Source organism: Camellia sinensis, chromosome 11 (genome assembly GCF_055761805.1).
Source record: "Camellia sinensis isolate YWXY chromosome 11, ASM5576180v1, whole genome shotgun sequence".
Taxonomy (NCBI): domain Eukaryota; kingdom Viridiplantae; phylum Streptophyta; class Magnoliopsida; order Ericales; family Theaceae; genus Camellia; species Camellia sinensis.
The window spans coordinates 142192171-142207970 of record NC_138971.1 but is presented as its reverse complement, the minus strand read 5'-3'; positions in this window follow the sequence as shown (position 1 = coordinate 142207970).

Sequence of the window (15800 nt, the reverse complement as noted above, 5' to 3'; positions counted from 1 at the left end):
GAACTCTTGGCATGAAAACTCAGATTTTTGTAACAAGCTGTGAGCTTGCATCCATCTTTCAATGATCATGTTCTTCATATTCTTCAAAGGAAAACCCAGATTTTTTTTCCTGACCTTGTTTAGCGGGACCTCGGCTTAGCCCTGGACTGTACCCAGTGTGTTTTCGAGAAACGGGAGCAGTGGTTAAGCTCCCAGCTTGTTTTGTTTTGTCTTTGACTTAGATCTGGCATGAATGCCGAGATCATTTGCATGTATATAGAGCTTGCTTTGAGAATGTGACTTGCCATGTGATTGTAGGTCCTTGATATTTGCTTTGAGTCTACACCTGAAGAACTAGGTGTGTGGTATTTCTAATAAAGCTATGTTACACTTGTTCTTGATAAATCTTGTTTTGTTTGTTTTGACGTGGTATTTGCTAAGCATGAATAAATGGCCTTGTTTAATTGTTAACCTCGGAAAGTCCCTTGTGCTGGAGGACTCTAAACTTTCGCAGTACCAAGTGTAAAAGGATACGGTCCTTGTTAAATCGGGCTACGGGCCTAAGTAACACAAGTCCCTTGTGTTGGAGGACTCTAAACTTTCGCAGTACCAAGTGTAAAAGGATACGGTCCTTGTTAAAACGGGCTACGGGCCTAAGTAACACAAGTCCCTTGTATTGGAGGACTCTAAACTTTCGCAATACTTTTGACCAAACGATTACGGATCGTACAGCTTTTGATACTTGAATGATGAATACGGTTCATCCCTTGCTTCGCCGATGTTATGATACTTGACTGATGAATACGGTTCATCCCTTGCTTCGCCGATGTTATGATACTTGACTGATGAATACGGTTCATCCCTTGCTTCGCCGATGTTATGATACTTGACTGATGAATACGGTTCATCCCTTGCTTCGCCGATGTTACGATAATTGAATGATGAATATGGTTCATCCCTTGTTTTGCCGATGTTATGATACTTGTATGATGGATACGGTTCATCCCTTGTTTCGCCTATGTCAGTAAACACCTTTGGGTACTTGTAATATTTGGTCGATGAATACGGTTCATTCCTTGCCTTGCTAAGTTTGATGTGTTTCGTTTTGAAGGACCTCGGCTATTTTCATGCAAAACCCTTTATTTTTAGTACCATTCACTGAGTTTTGTACTCACCCCTCTATATATATGTAGGTGATGAGCAGGACGGCGGCGACGCCTAGATCGTTTTGGATGCTTGTTTGGATTCATGCTTATGTCGGCTTCACTTTGTATTTACGTCGGCAATGCCTGCTTTGCATGTCGGCAAATCTTGAAAATCATGCTTCTTGACTTGTATTAGCTGTATTTTGTATATGTCGGCTCGAGAAGCCTTTTGATCAAGATGTAACATGTAATTTTACCTTGTTGTATTTAAGTTGTGAAGTTAATTGGAATGTTTGACACTGCCTTAATCTACGCACAGCTCTTATGGACCACTTGTATTTGATTTATTGCTTCCGCATTTGTGAGCCCCCCTATATTCATACTCTGATTGTGTTAAGTTTTGAAAAGTTGGCCTTCGGTAATTACGGATTACTGGCCATCACGGCACCAAACTACTAGGGGCGGTTTGGGGTCGTGACATTATGTGTAGAGGAGGAGATAGGGGATGTACTCCGCGGTTTAGGGGAAGATAGGGGATGTACCTCTAAACCGGATAGTGTTGGGAGAAGATAGGGGATGAACTCCGTAGATACAGCTCATATGCTTGTCTAAAGAAGTGAAGATAGAGCTTATATGCTTATCTTTGTGATATGTGGATATAGCTTTTATGCTTATCTGTGGATATTGTTGTCATACATATCTGTTGTAGAATGTGGATATAGCTTATTTGCTTATCTGAGAATGTGGATATTGTTGTTATACATATCTGTTGAGCATGTGGGTAGTGCTTATATGCCTATCTGTTGAAAAAGGGAAAATGAAAAGTAATTGGGACTTGTAAGTCGATTGACATAAACATATGATTTATGTGATTGCATCAGTGTTGGCCATCTATCAATTGCTAATCTTTTAGTCATTGTTCATGGTTGGTTTAGTATATTTCTACTGGGCTGTGGCTCACCCTATATGGGAATATCATTTTCAGGTACTGGTAGCATGCCACCTCCAAGGACATAGCTGGGAGGCTAGAGGCGGGCATACTTTTGTTGCTTAACTTTTGATGTATTACATGTAACTTCAAGCCAAGGGCTTAATGTGTAAACGAGTTAGTACTCTTTTGTTGTAACCAAGTGTTAACTTGGAAAGCTGTAAGCCCGTAGGGCATTTTGTTTTGATGTTAACATGTAATACTTATGCAATGGAACTCTAAGGAATAAAGGAATGTGGTTAGTTTATATGTAAATGCATGTCTTATCAGATGGGTTTAATGTTGTTATTTTGAGGGTGTTACAACCATGATATATGTATAACCCCCCCTCAAACTCAAATAGGTGTGAAGATAAAAACCTATTTGAGGTTGAAACAAAGGGATTGAGAAAGTGGAGCAAAACGGCTCAACATAAAGTGGAGATGTTAAAAAAAAAAAAAAAAAAAAATTGGTAGAAAGGGTTTTTTTTTTATTTTTTTTTATTACGAAAAAAGGAAGATAAAATAAAATAAATAAAAGGAAAGTAGGGGTAATGTGAATCAGCAAGAGTTTTTGAAAAAAAAAAAAAAGGATGGTGAAAAGTGAGACAACTCATGGTATTAAAGTAGAGAATAAATTAAGTAATGAAAAAAAAAGTGTTATTGTTTGTTGGAATAAAAATATATACATATATATATATATATATATATGAAAAAGGAAAAGGATAAATACGGGAATAAGAGGAAAGAAAAGAAAAATAGTTTGTCAAAAGCAAAGGGACATGCCCATGTGGGTGTCATGATAAGAAAAGCAAAAGGAAAGAAAGAGAAGATTGGTTTAAAAATAAAAAAGGGGTATGGGTATGTGCAAAAGGGGTATGGGTATGTGCAAAAGGTGGTGGATGATGGGTTGGAAAGTGGCGTCACCCTGGTGGATGTCCTTGAGTAGAGAGAGAGAGTGAGGGGCCATGGGAGAGGTCTTGGAATTGTGTGATCAAACACAACTTTCTCGATTTGGAAAAGTACTGGATACAGCGTGAACGAGATGAACGGTGTCGACGAGGCGGTAGAGGTTGACGAGGGCCCAATCGAAGGCGTGCTTGCTGTTGGGGCCATGATCGACGGCGATGAGGATGTCGCGGCCGCGACGTCTCTTGCCGGTTTCTCTCTCAAGTTCAAGCGCGGCCACCACCGATCGTAGATGCCACGGTGGACAGTGCTGAAAGTAAACATTTCAGTAATGAAATTGAAAAAGTAGATCCATTTGCCTCCATTTTCACCATCTCTGTAGAAGAGTCAACCATGGCTGCTCATGGAGAAGAAGTGAGATGCAAAAGAGCTACTGGATCGAGCACGCTGCCGATCTCACCGTGGAGGCTATGAAGCTCGACTCCAAAGCTGCTGATCGCGACAAGGAAGAGAGACCTGAGGTACTTGCTCTGCTTCCACCATATGAAGGAAGGCGGGGGTGGCAGAGATGTTGGAGATGAAGGCGCGGAAGGCGGGGGTGGTGATGGGTGCTGTGTGACGGCGGTGGTGGTCGATTCGGGGTTTGACTCTTTGTTGCTTCATATGAATCCATGGTGAGGTCTGGAAAAGCTTGGTCTTCGTTGGCAGCCATTGTAAAGGCAGAGAAGAGCTCAATTATGGAAGAATGTATGTGTAGAAAAACAAGCAGACTAGGTTGAGGTCCGGCGGGCAGCCAAGGCGAGGTTGCCGCCCGCCGGTGAAGCGAAAAATACTAAGTTCTTAACCTAGCTCTGATACCATGTAAGATAAATTGATAGAGAGAGAATAAATTGTATGTAATATGATTGATCTTGTGAATGCTGTATATTACAAATGGTGAGGGGCTCCTTATATAGGAGAGGGACTGAGAGTGGCCGAAGCACTATTATTACATACAGCCGAAAGGCTAATAGCACTAGCACTAAAGTAAGCATAAAGTAAGCATACATTAATATACACTAACATAAAATATATTAACAGATCTTGTGTTTCACTATCTGCTATTTAGTATTTTAACAGAAAATTTATTTTGAAATTGAAATTTTATTTAATATATTTATTGCATCTTTATAAGTTTCTTCTCAATGAATTATCTCGGATGAACTGTTCATATGCATATTGCTATTTTTTATTTCCTTCTTTATTTATTTATTTTTTGGGTGAGAGAACAATTAACCTTTGCTAATTCTTCTTAAAGAAGCAAAATGTGTCTCTTAAAATTCTTGAAAAAAAAACCATGAAAATTATCTTACTAATTATCAATATAATATGAGATTTTTTTAAAATTTAAAAAATGTGACTGCCCCTACACCCCTAAATCAGTCATTTTTATGTTTAAGCACCATAAAACAAAGTCCATAAATTTGAATTTCCTGCCACAACCCACTATAATTAAGTAATTGGAAGTCGCCACCTAAGTAAATATAAATTTTCAAACCATTACTATTGCAAAAATAGATAAAGATCACACTTTTTTTGTATGATGTATGTTATTTAATCACACATTTTAAGTTTTATCAAAGTGTGATCTTTGAGAGTGTGACTAAAATGGGTCATTTTTAATCACACTTTTTAAGTTAGATCACACCTTTTAATATTTAGATCATACATTTTAAGTATGATTAATAACATTTAGATCACACCTTTTAAGTGTGATTAATAATATTTAGATCACACCTTTTAAGTGTGATTAATAACATGTACATTACACCTTTTAAGAATGATTAAAAATATTTAGATCACATCTTTTAAGTGTAATTAATAACTAATAAAACATGTAATAATAAACATTTAGATCACAGATTTTAAGTATGATTAATATCTAATAAAACATGTGATTAATAATTAGATAAGATCACACGTTATATGCATTTGAAGAATGTAATGCACAATATATTCTATATTTTGAATCACAACCATATATTGAATGGAATAACGTCATATATTTCATAAATGAAAGTTAAATGTTCAAAAGTATATACAAAGGAATTAATAAAAAGTTTTCAACTGTGCTTATATATATTAAAAAATAAAAAAACTTGAAAAAACTAAGTTGTTGAATTCTTTAACCATATTTTTCATTTCTCCTAGAAATTTCTGACCTGAAAAATAAAAACACAAATTAATTCAGAAACCACTAGAAGCATATGAATAAACTTACTATTTTTGTAGAGACTGTTCTTGTCTTACAAAAGACAAAATTGAACATTTTCTCATCACAGTGACTTTTCATCTCCTGCATCAATAAAAAAGAAATAACAACTTTGATTGTTACTGAGAGTAGGAATGGCAATGGAGCGGGGCGGGGCCGGGGACCACACTCCCTGTCCTCGATCCCCGAAAGTGAGATATTCCCTGTCCCCTCCCCCGATCCCTGACAGGGACCCATAGCCCGCCCCCGTCCCCGCCCCCGATCGGGGATCGGGGATCCCCGATCCCGAAAAATCCTTGGTGATATTTTTTTTTTTGATCTGTAAACAATCCTATTGAAATATATTTTCAAACATATTTGTAACTCCGTCCATCATATTTTCTGTAAACATATTTGTAACTCTGTCCAGCATATTTTCATATTTGTAAATCTAAAATATATTTTCAAACATATTTGTAACTCTTCAAACAATCCTATACAAACATATTTGTGACATTTTCAAATTAAAAAAATCTATAAACATCTAATTCAAACATATTTCAAATATGATATTTGTCAACATATTTTGTATCTGTAAAGAACAAAATAACATCTATGAATAACTCTGTCCAGCAGAATAGTCCTATTAAAATCAATATATACAAATCAATAAATCTGTCCAGCAGTTCTAAAAAAAAAAGAATCTGTCCAGCAGCATTCTAATCAAAAGAATCTGTCCAGCAGCATTTAGCATAGCAGAGAGAAAAGCATCCTATTCAACAAAATAACACAAACAACAAAACAGATGTCTAGCAGCCCCACACAAGAAAATTCAACAAGTTGTAAAAAGAATAATTAGTCCCAAGTACAACCCGCAAGGGATAGGTTACCCAAAAATTGAAATTTAAAAAAAAAAAAATTCCATTACAACATAAAAAATCAAATGAATTGTTTCTCCAATTCTCATACAAACCACACAACTACTTTCATCATCTCCTTCAACTTGAATTCTTGTTAAATAACAAAAGGAAAGAAACAAATAATTAATACTAATAATAAAATGTAAAAAATGTTAACAATTTATACAAAAAAGATGACAACTAACACAAAAGTGGCACATGACTCTTCCGAGTCGATCTCATCATTATCATATATAGTTGCATAGCCCACCGATTCCAATGTTGAATTTCCTAAAAAGTAAAGAATATAAATTCAGTATTGAAATTATTCCATGGTAATATAAATAATAAAAGTGAAATAATAATATGTAGATTAGATGAAATAATACATTTCATCTCCTCACCCCACAACCAACTTTGTGCACACATTAATGCTTCTAATGTGTTTGGATGAAGTCTACTACGATGTGGACTCACCAACCTTCCACTAGTACTAAATGCTGACTCAGAAGCAACAGTGGATACAGAAATAGCTAAAATGTCCCTAGCTATTGCCTGTAAAGTCGGATACTTTGGTCCATTAGCTTTCCACCAATTCAAAACATCAAAACCTGAAGTTCTTAGCAAAACATCATCTTCTAGATAATGGTCCAACTCTGATCTTACGTTCTTCATTTTTTTACTTCTCTTTCTACTAATAAACAAATCAAATTCTGAAAGGGTCTCTATAACAATTTCTGGATGAGTAGAAGAGTCACCAACAACATCCGTCTCCATACCAACTCGATGCTGATACTCTTGTAATAAATCATAACAAATCTGACAAACCCTATCAACTTCATCTTCAGCTTTGTCTCCATAAAGTTTTTCAAAATAAAACTCCAATACACTCATCTTATACCTAGGATCAAGTACAATTGCAACTCCAATAACACCGTGTACCACTAACCAATATTTATCAAATTTTTCCACGATTTTTGATGCCATTGTTCTAATCACTTCAATTTCACAAGAGAGCCATTGAGACAATGTCATCCTAATCTCACATAAAGCAGGGAAACAAACATTGGCTGTGGGATACTTTGTACCAGAAAACAATTTTGTGATAGAAAAAAAAATCTTAAACCTCCCACTAATCTCTTTAGCAAACTCCCATTCTTGCTCAGTTGGCACAGTCTTATATTGGGGCTCTCTAATTTTCAACCTAGAAAAGACATCCTTATACAACAAGGCTGTCTGAAGCATCAAGTAGGTTGAATTCCACCTAGTTGCACAATCAAGTCCTAATTTTTTAGTATGTGGAATACGCAATTGGTTGACTGTTTCTTCAAAATTTTCTAGTCTTTTTGGTGTTGCTATCCAATAAGCTACACTCTCTCGAATTTTCTCCACACCCACTCGTATGACATCCAATCCATTTTCACTATCAAATTCAAAATATGCGCACAACAACGCATATGAAACAAAATACCACCCAACAAAAGTAATGTATTACTTAACTTATCCATCAACATGGTAATCATGGCATCATTTGTGGAGCAATTATCAATAGGCACAGTAGAGATTTTTCTATCAATATTCCAGTCCATCATACACTTAAGCAAAGTATCACAAATAACTTCTTTTGTGTGTGGACATGGAACATAAATAAACCTAAAATATGATATTCATAAACAAGTATTAATAACATGCAAATTGAACTGAATAAGATAGAATTTTTAAATGATTTGTAAATTTATGAAAATATACCTCAAAATTCGACTTTGCAATGCCCATGAATCATCAATAAAGTGTGCGGTGACAGCCATAAATCCTTTCTTTTGATTGCTAGCAGTCCACATATCAGTTGTGATTGCCGCCCTACTTTTATTATGCTCCGCCAAACTCAATGTCTTCACCCTCTCATAATCATAAATCTTTAAAATATCACTCTTTATTGTATTTCGAGAAGACATTTTAAACAATGGTTGAAGTGCTGCTGAATATCGTTTAAAACCAACATGGTCTACGATAGAGAGTGGATATTCATGCAAGATTATGGCATGTGACAACTCTTTCCTAGCAAAATCTTGATAAAAAATATAAGAATTCATTTTTGGACTGTCTCTACTAAAATTGTTCGTTAACACTTTTTGCCTCATGTCCATCACTTTTTTCCTAGTACAACTCTTATGGTGATCATGCAAATGCCTAGTTCCATTTTTTGAATCACCTCCAAGATGCTTATTACAATAATTACATATTGTCTTCCACACCCCATTGACTTGTTGTTTTTTAAAATGTTCCCACACAACACTAGGTTTTCTTTTAGTTCCTCTACAAGTAGTAGTAGACTCTTCTTCTAAATCAATAACATTTTGATTAGAGAGGGGAGACGGTGAGTTTGTAGCTGGCGATGAATGTTGTGACACGTCACTCTCAAATGATACTTGAGAGTTAACGGGTACTTGAGAATTAACGGGTACTTCAGAGTTAACTGGTGGTTGAGAGTTAACATCTGACATTTTTAACCTTTATAAAAATAATATGGATTGAATTAATATTAACAGAGGTAACATAAAAGTACATTACTGCAACTAAGAAACAAATTAATAATAACTAATAACATGGATTGAATTAATGGAACTGAGAAACAAATTAACTAAACATTAATTTTCTTTATTAACAATACTGGAACTATGATTCTAACTCCTATATACCAATGTATTTGGCAATTGAGATTTGAGATACTTACTCTCCATTCATACTTCTTTTTAGAACTTGAAATACATAATGCATTTTATTCCCAAGTTTTTCTCACTACAAGTTACAAATTTTCCTAAATTGCGTTGTCCTAGGCAGTATAGCATAGCAGAGATAGCTATGCTATGTAACCTAGCCAAGGCAAAAAATGAAAGAGTTTCAAACTTCTAACAGTGAAATAACAAATTTAGAAAAGTAGAAATATCAAAGAAAACTCATACATAACAATATAAAAGAAAACTCATTACACCATCAGTCTAGTTTAAACTATTTTTTTGAAAATTGAATTTTTTGTTTTATTTTAGTGAATTTTTTTTAAATATTCAAACTCTACTTTAGCATTCAACTCAAAGAAACAAAAAAAAATGACCAAATACAAAAGGTGTAAAGTGTAATGGCTGTCTTGATTTACACCCAATATTGAACATATTAATGTTTGCTTCCATTTTCAATCATGGCTGTCTTGATGTAGTGCTTCACAAAAAATTATTAAATATTCTTAAAACAAATGTGATAATAATATGAAATCATAACATATTTGAGAGAGTCATTTTTTATTATTATTATCTTTAATTAGTTAATAAAAGTGATATAGCGATCCCGGCTTTACCCTTGTTGTACAGTGATCCGGACGTGTGTCCGTGGATGTTGGTAGTTGATTATTATCGTGTTTGCATCCTTTGTACTTTGTATATTGAATTATGGGATGTGTTGGGCAGGTTTCTTACAGGTTGGTTGTGTTTGGGAGCCTAGTGTTGCTGCCCAGATTTTTGGTCCTTCGCTCGAGCGAGGAGTTTGTCGCTCGAGCGAGAGTAGTGTTGCACCGGTTCTGGACCTGAGAGCTGTCTTTCTTGGCTCGAGCGAGCTTCCTTCGCTCGAGCGGTCTGGATTTTTCTTCGCTCGATCGAGAACTTCTTGGCTCGAGCGAGAGTTTTCTGTGTCTGGTCGCTCGAGCGACCAAGCCTTCGCTCGAGCGAGCGTGTTTTATATCAGCGGACAGCAGCGTCTAAAACATCACTTTTTCACTCTCTTTTTTATCCAAAACCCTTAATCCGAGCCTCTCTCTCTCTCTAAACTTGCACTCTCTCTAAGGTTTGATCTCCCTAGGGTGTGAATCTAGCCTAGGGCCTTTATTAAAAAGATAGAGGGCGTTGAGAGCTTCGATTTAATCTGAAAAAGTTTGGATTTGGAGCACGTTGATCTTCGAGTCTTCATCTCCTTTGTGGCTAAAACTTCAAGGTAGGGATAACCTACTCTTCTCTATGGGTTTTGTCTTTAAATTTTGGTATTTTGAGATATTGGGCTTGGTTTGGTAATTTGTGAAAGTTTGGGGCTTTTGTGTAATTTTACAAAAGTTTGGGTTTTATTCATAATAAACCTAGATGCATGTTTGGCATAAAAAAAATGGAATGATTGTTGAATCATTGATGAAAATGGAACCTAAGGGTTGAAATGTTAATTATGGGAATTGACCTAATTACATTGTTTAATTAATTGAGAAAAATGAAGAAATTAAATGTTGATTGAATATCCATTGTGCATTTATTTTCTGTTTAGAAATAACTGCTTTGGGCTATCGATGGAGGATAGTCGTGATTGTTGTAGACAATGCATGATGATTAGGTAAACTGAAACTAATCAATGAAATGTGTCATGGAACTTGACGGTTGATAAAATACATTAACTGTATGTATTGGGTGATTGTATATAGAACCAATGTGTTTATATACGTTATGTGTAGAGGAGGAGATAGGGGATGTACTCTGCGGTTTAGGGGAAGATAGGGGATGTACCTCTAAACCGGATAGGTATTGGGAGGAGATAGGGGATGAACTCCGTAGACATAGCTCATATGCTTGTCTAGAGAAGTGAAGATAGAGCTCATATGCTTATCTTTGTGAAGTGTGGATACAGCTTGTATGCTTATCTGTGGATATTGTTGATATACATATCTGTTGTAGAATGTGGATACAGCTTATATGCTTATCTGTGGATATTGTTGTTATACATATCTGTTGAGAATGTGGATATAGCTTTTACGCTTATCTGAATGTGAGATATAGTTTTTGTACATATCTGTGGAAATGATGATAGAGCTAGCATGCTTATCTGTTGAAAAAGGGAAAATGAAAGGTAACTTAGACTTATAAGTTGTATGACATAAATTTGTGATTTATGTGATTGTATCAGTGTTGGCCATCTATCAATTGCTAATATTTTAGTCATTGTCCATGGTTGGTTTAGTGTATTTCTACTGGGCTGTGGCTCACCCTATATGGGAATATCATTTTCAGGTGCAGGAAGCATGCCACCTCCAAGGACATAGCTGGGAGGCAAGTGGCGGCATAGTTTTGTCGTTTTACTTTTGATGTATTACATGTAACTTCAAGCCAAGGGCTTAATGTGTAAACGAGTTAGAACTCTTTGTTGTAACCAAGTGTTAACTTGGGAAAGCTGTAAGCCCGTAGGGCATTTTGTTATGAGGTTAACATGTAATACTTATGTAATGGAACTCTAATGAATAAAAGAATGTGGTTAGTTTATATGTAAATGCATGTCTTATCTGATGGGTTTATTGTTATTATTTGAGGGCGTTACAACTTGGTATCAGAGCGTACCGGGTTCGAATACTTTGGGTACGTGGGAAGTGATTAGTATCACAATGGGTTTGTCTCGCTTGATAGAGACTTAGATGTAGTATCATATGCTATGTGCTTAATTGATAACATGCTTATGTGACTATGTGGGTATGGGATTTAATTTCTGGGATGTTGATTGGATCCTTGAGTTTCTGGGAGTCTTGTTGGAAAAGCACTTGATCAATGCTGTTTCTAACCGGAACTCTAGTAACGCCTCAGGACTATCATTATCCGGAAATGAAATTCGTAAGTGCTTATGTGTTTATGTGTTTATGTGGAGTGAATTACAGTTGTCCATGCATTAGGACGTGAGTGTTTAGTTTCGGCACTGTAGACGCGCCCGCGTGGGACCTCGTGCTACAGTTCGGACTCGATTTGTGTCACGGTTCTTAATCTGAACCAAAGAGTCCAAATCTGGCAAATCGTTTTGAGAAACAGATTTTTGAAAAAGTAGTGCCAAACATGGACTGCTTTGCCAGATACAGAGTCGCCACCTAAATATTTTTTATGGGAGAATTTAGGAAACCCTGACTCGGTGCCGAAGGCCACATGTCCGTCATCACCGGAGTTGTCTCGGCTCGGGAGCTTGGGTACGATCGGGGAAGGTCAGCTATGAGCACCCCCTTTCGCCCGGTCCGAAGACCGGCCTCTACTAACCGTGATATCCGTTTTTGAAAACTTTACGTGTTCTTATACCAATTATTAGCCTGGAATTACTATGTTATGCGCGCAACAAACAAGTATAGACCAAATCGCCCAAATTGGAACAAAACATTTCATGTTTGTTTAAAAATGGTTTGCTACTCGCAAGTAGGCTAAAATGCAGATTTTGCCACCCTCAAGTGGGCTTTTGGAAAAGATGGTTTTGCCACTATCTAGTGGGCTTAAAATTCACAGTTTTAACGCATTATCCCAATTTAAGCAATTTGACCTCCACCCACAGGCATTCAAGCAGTTTATCTCATGTAAGCACTTAGCCGCATGGCAGGCATACTATTATGGCAACATTCACACGCATGCTGGATGCTAAAGCAAAAATACTTACATTGTACTCCGTGCCAAAACAGTAAACTAGTTAGCAAACATGCATGTCCTAGTTCATGTTATTTTCCCTAATGCAACACATACAAGGTGCAATTTTAGTTAGGCTCGGTTAACCTAGATATGGCATACGATATGCAACCAACTAATTCATGTATTCAATTTTGGAATTTGAAAATACGAATGCGTTTAGCATGATGTACCGAGCCCGGTGCATGTTAACAGATGCATGAATGCACGCATGCATATCATAAGGTATGCTAATTTCACAATGCCCTAATCTACCATCATAAGCTGGTAAATAAAAGGGAAGAAAGAAATGGGGATTGGAAGACATACACACACTCACCCACACTTATTACATGTTTACCCTCGCTCAGAGGGCTCGAATTAATATTACAGTCCCAAAATAATGAACAAATAAAATTATTACAAAATTTCCTAATTAATTAAAAAAAGAGGAAGCAAAAGAATAAAGAGGGTGGCCACAGCCTCTGCCTCGGGGCGCGCAGATGATGCATGCTCGAATCCGTCCTGCCCGGAAAACCCGTGCTACACTCTTGTCGCCTCTGTTTGTACTGTCTTGTCTTTCTGAAAATTACCAAAGTGCTGGAGCAAGTTCCTTGCATTCTGCAGAGCACCACCGGCCAGACAGAGTTTCCGCCGGCACTTCACAATTCCCGTCGGCACTTTACCAGATTCATCGGCACTCCAGATAGTGCCGGTCGGCACTAAATTCTGCCGGTCGGCAGAAACTTCCTGCAGCAGACAATTTGACAGCAAAACAGAGAACAGACAGTGCATGGCATGGGGTTCTTGGACACATGTAAGCATGGTCCTACTTCTTATCATATTTCGAACTCAAAGAAGCATGACCTTCGACCTTTGAGCCATCCAAGGTGCATGATGACTCAATGGATCAAATTTGCTATTTGATATGAAAATGCATGCAACAAATAACGTGAAAACCGGGGCCTTATCAAATTGGAGTCAAAGGTCCCGATGACCGGGGATCAAGGCACATTACGTCACTTGAAGTATGAATGGTCCTTGACTCCCGCACTTGGTTTGACACCCCAAACCAAGTAAATGCAATGCATGCAATGCTCACAAGCCTCAAATGTGTCATACCACCAAGATGTAAAACACAACAAGCAATATGCAACTATCATGACAAAATGTATGATACCAAGCACACAAGATACAAACATGATGCAAACATGAAGCAAATTGACCATGGAATTGATGTGCTACACAAAGCTTAATGGAACAAACATGCAACAAACATGGATCAAGCATGCAAGAGGGCTTGAAGTGGCGAAGGGGCAGGCCCTTACCCTTCTCAAAACAGTGACCAAAAGTGCTTAAAATGATAGGCAATCAACTCATGTTAACAAGCAAATTCATGGTCCCAAAGTTAAGACACAAAAGGAGACAACTCACCCCCATTATCATGACCACTCATGGCATGATCAAAACAAGCAAAAAAACAGAATTTATGCATGCAAGATAGGACCCCAAGAAGCTCCTAATATGGCAACTAAGATATCCCCCATGAAGCAAATATACTAAGGCTCATTCTTAGGCATAAGAGGACACATCTTCAAGGCATGAAAGAGGCCATGCATGCACACATACAAGCATGATTCTTGGACTAAAATATGACCCTAGATGATGCCAAATCAAGAGGGTAATCACAGCCATGCATGCTAGAGGCCAAAATGCTCAAAGCTTCCAAGCCAAAATACAAAGCAACTCTAACAAGCATGCCAAACATGACCAAGTTGATAACCAACAAATGTTAAGCATGGGAAAACAATGCTAAATGCTTCATAGAACCAAGCCAACACACACGAGAATCATGGCCTAATCATGAAATACAATTCCAAGCAAAATAGAGCAATACAAAGCAAGTATTACAAGCATGCAAGGAGGCACAAGTTTGACCAAAAACAGAGATTAAATATGACCTAAGATGCCTAAAAAAGTGCTGGAATGAAGCCAAGAAACATCAAGCACACATGCTACCCTCTTGAGCCCAAAAAGCAAAGAAACAAAACCATAAGGGGAGAGGGGTGTCCCTCCCCTATGAAAGACTTCAAACCAACTTTTTTGACACTAAAATACACTGATTTTTGGTGATCAAAAGATCAAAATGCTGAAGTGAACAAAACCTTATCAAAATGGCACCAAAATAGGCTAAACAAGGCCTAAGAGGGTGAGTTTGCAATCTAACCACAAAGTGACCTTAAGGAAAGTGTTAGAGCAGGAAAATATGAGTCTTTTTTATGTTATACACAAGAGCCAAAACAATAAACAAAATAGGTAGAAAAACAAAGCAAGTTTGGGGAATAAAAGGGAAGATGCTCACCCTTGAAGAACCCTTGAAGAACAAATGGCCTAACCTCCTTCTTTGGATCAAAACCAGTCCAAAACTCAAGAAACAACTCCCCCAAGTCCCTCAATCTCGGACTAAGGTGTAATAGTGTGTGTAATGGTGCAAAAGTAAGGTAAAACACACCTTTTGGGCCAAGAAACACACACAAGAAGGGAGAGGGAGAGAGGTATAGATATAATATGTATCTATATCTTCAAAGGCTGGTTTTTGCTTCTGTTTTTCTAACCTAGAACCAAGAGGAAAGCCTCCCTCTTATAAGGATCCCTCTTGCAAAGCTTATTCAACAAGCTTGGCTAGAGGGAAATCCCTCCATACACGTGTATGGAGGGGAAAGGAGTTGGTGCCAGCTATCACAGCTGGCACAAAATATCTCCAAAAAGTGGAGGAACAGTGGTCGGCTGCCCAAAAAAGCTATTCCGGCAAAAAACAGTGCCGACCGGCAACATATTATGCCGACCGGCAATACAGTGTGCCGACCGGCAAACAAAATTGCCGATGGAAGAAAAAGACCAGCCGGTGGCCTCCAGCCACTGCCGGTGGTGTATGGGGATGTCTCACAAGGCATTCCCTGCCCCTCTAAGGCAAAACAAAAGTGTTTGGTGCAAAACCAGACACTAAACAGCCGAGTTCGGGGATCCTGAGGCAAGGCGCGCGAGCCGAGACCTCCGGGAACTCCAAACGAACACAATCATGGATGATCACCGAGTGTTCAAACGGTGACGTCCAAGTCTTGAGGACGGTCAAAAATGGGGTGTCTACAGTTGCCCCTCTTTGACAGAACTCGAAAGTCATAACAATGACGGGAGTGAATGTCAAAGCCCAGAGACGACCCATTTTTGACAAGGCCGAAGA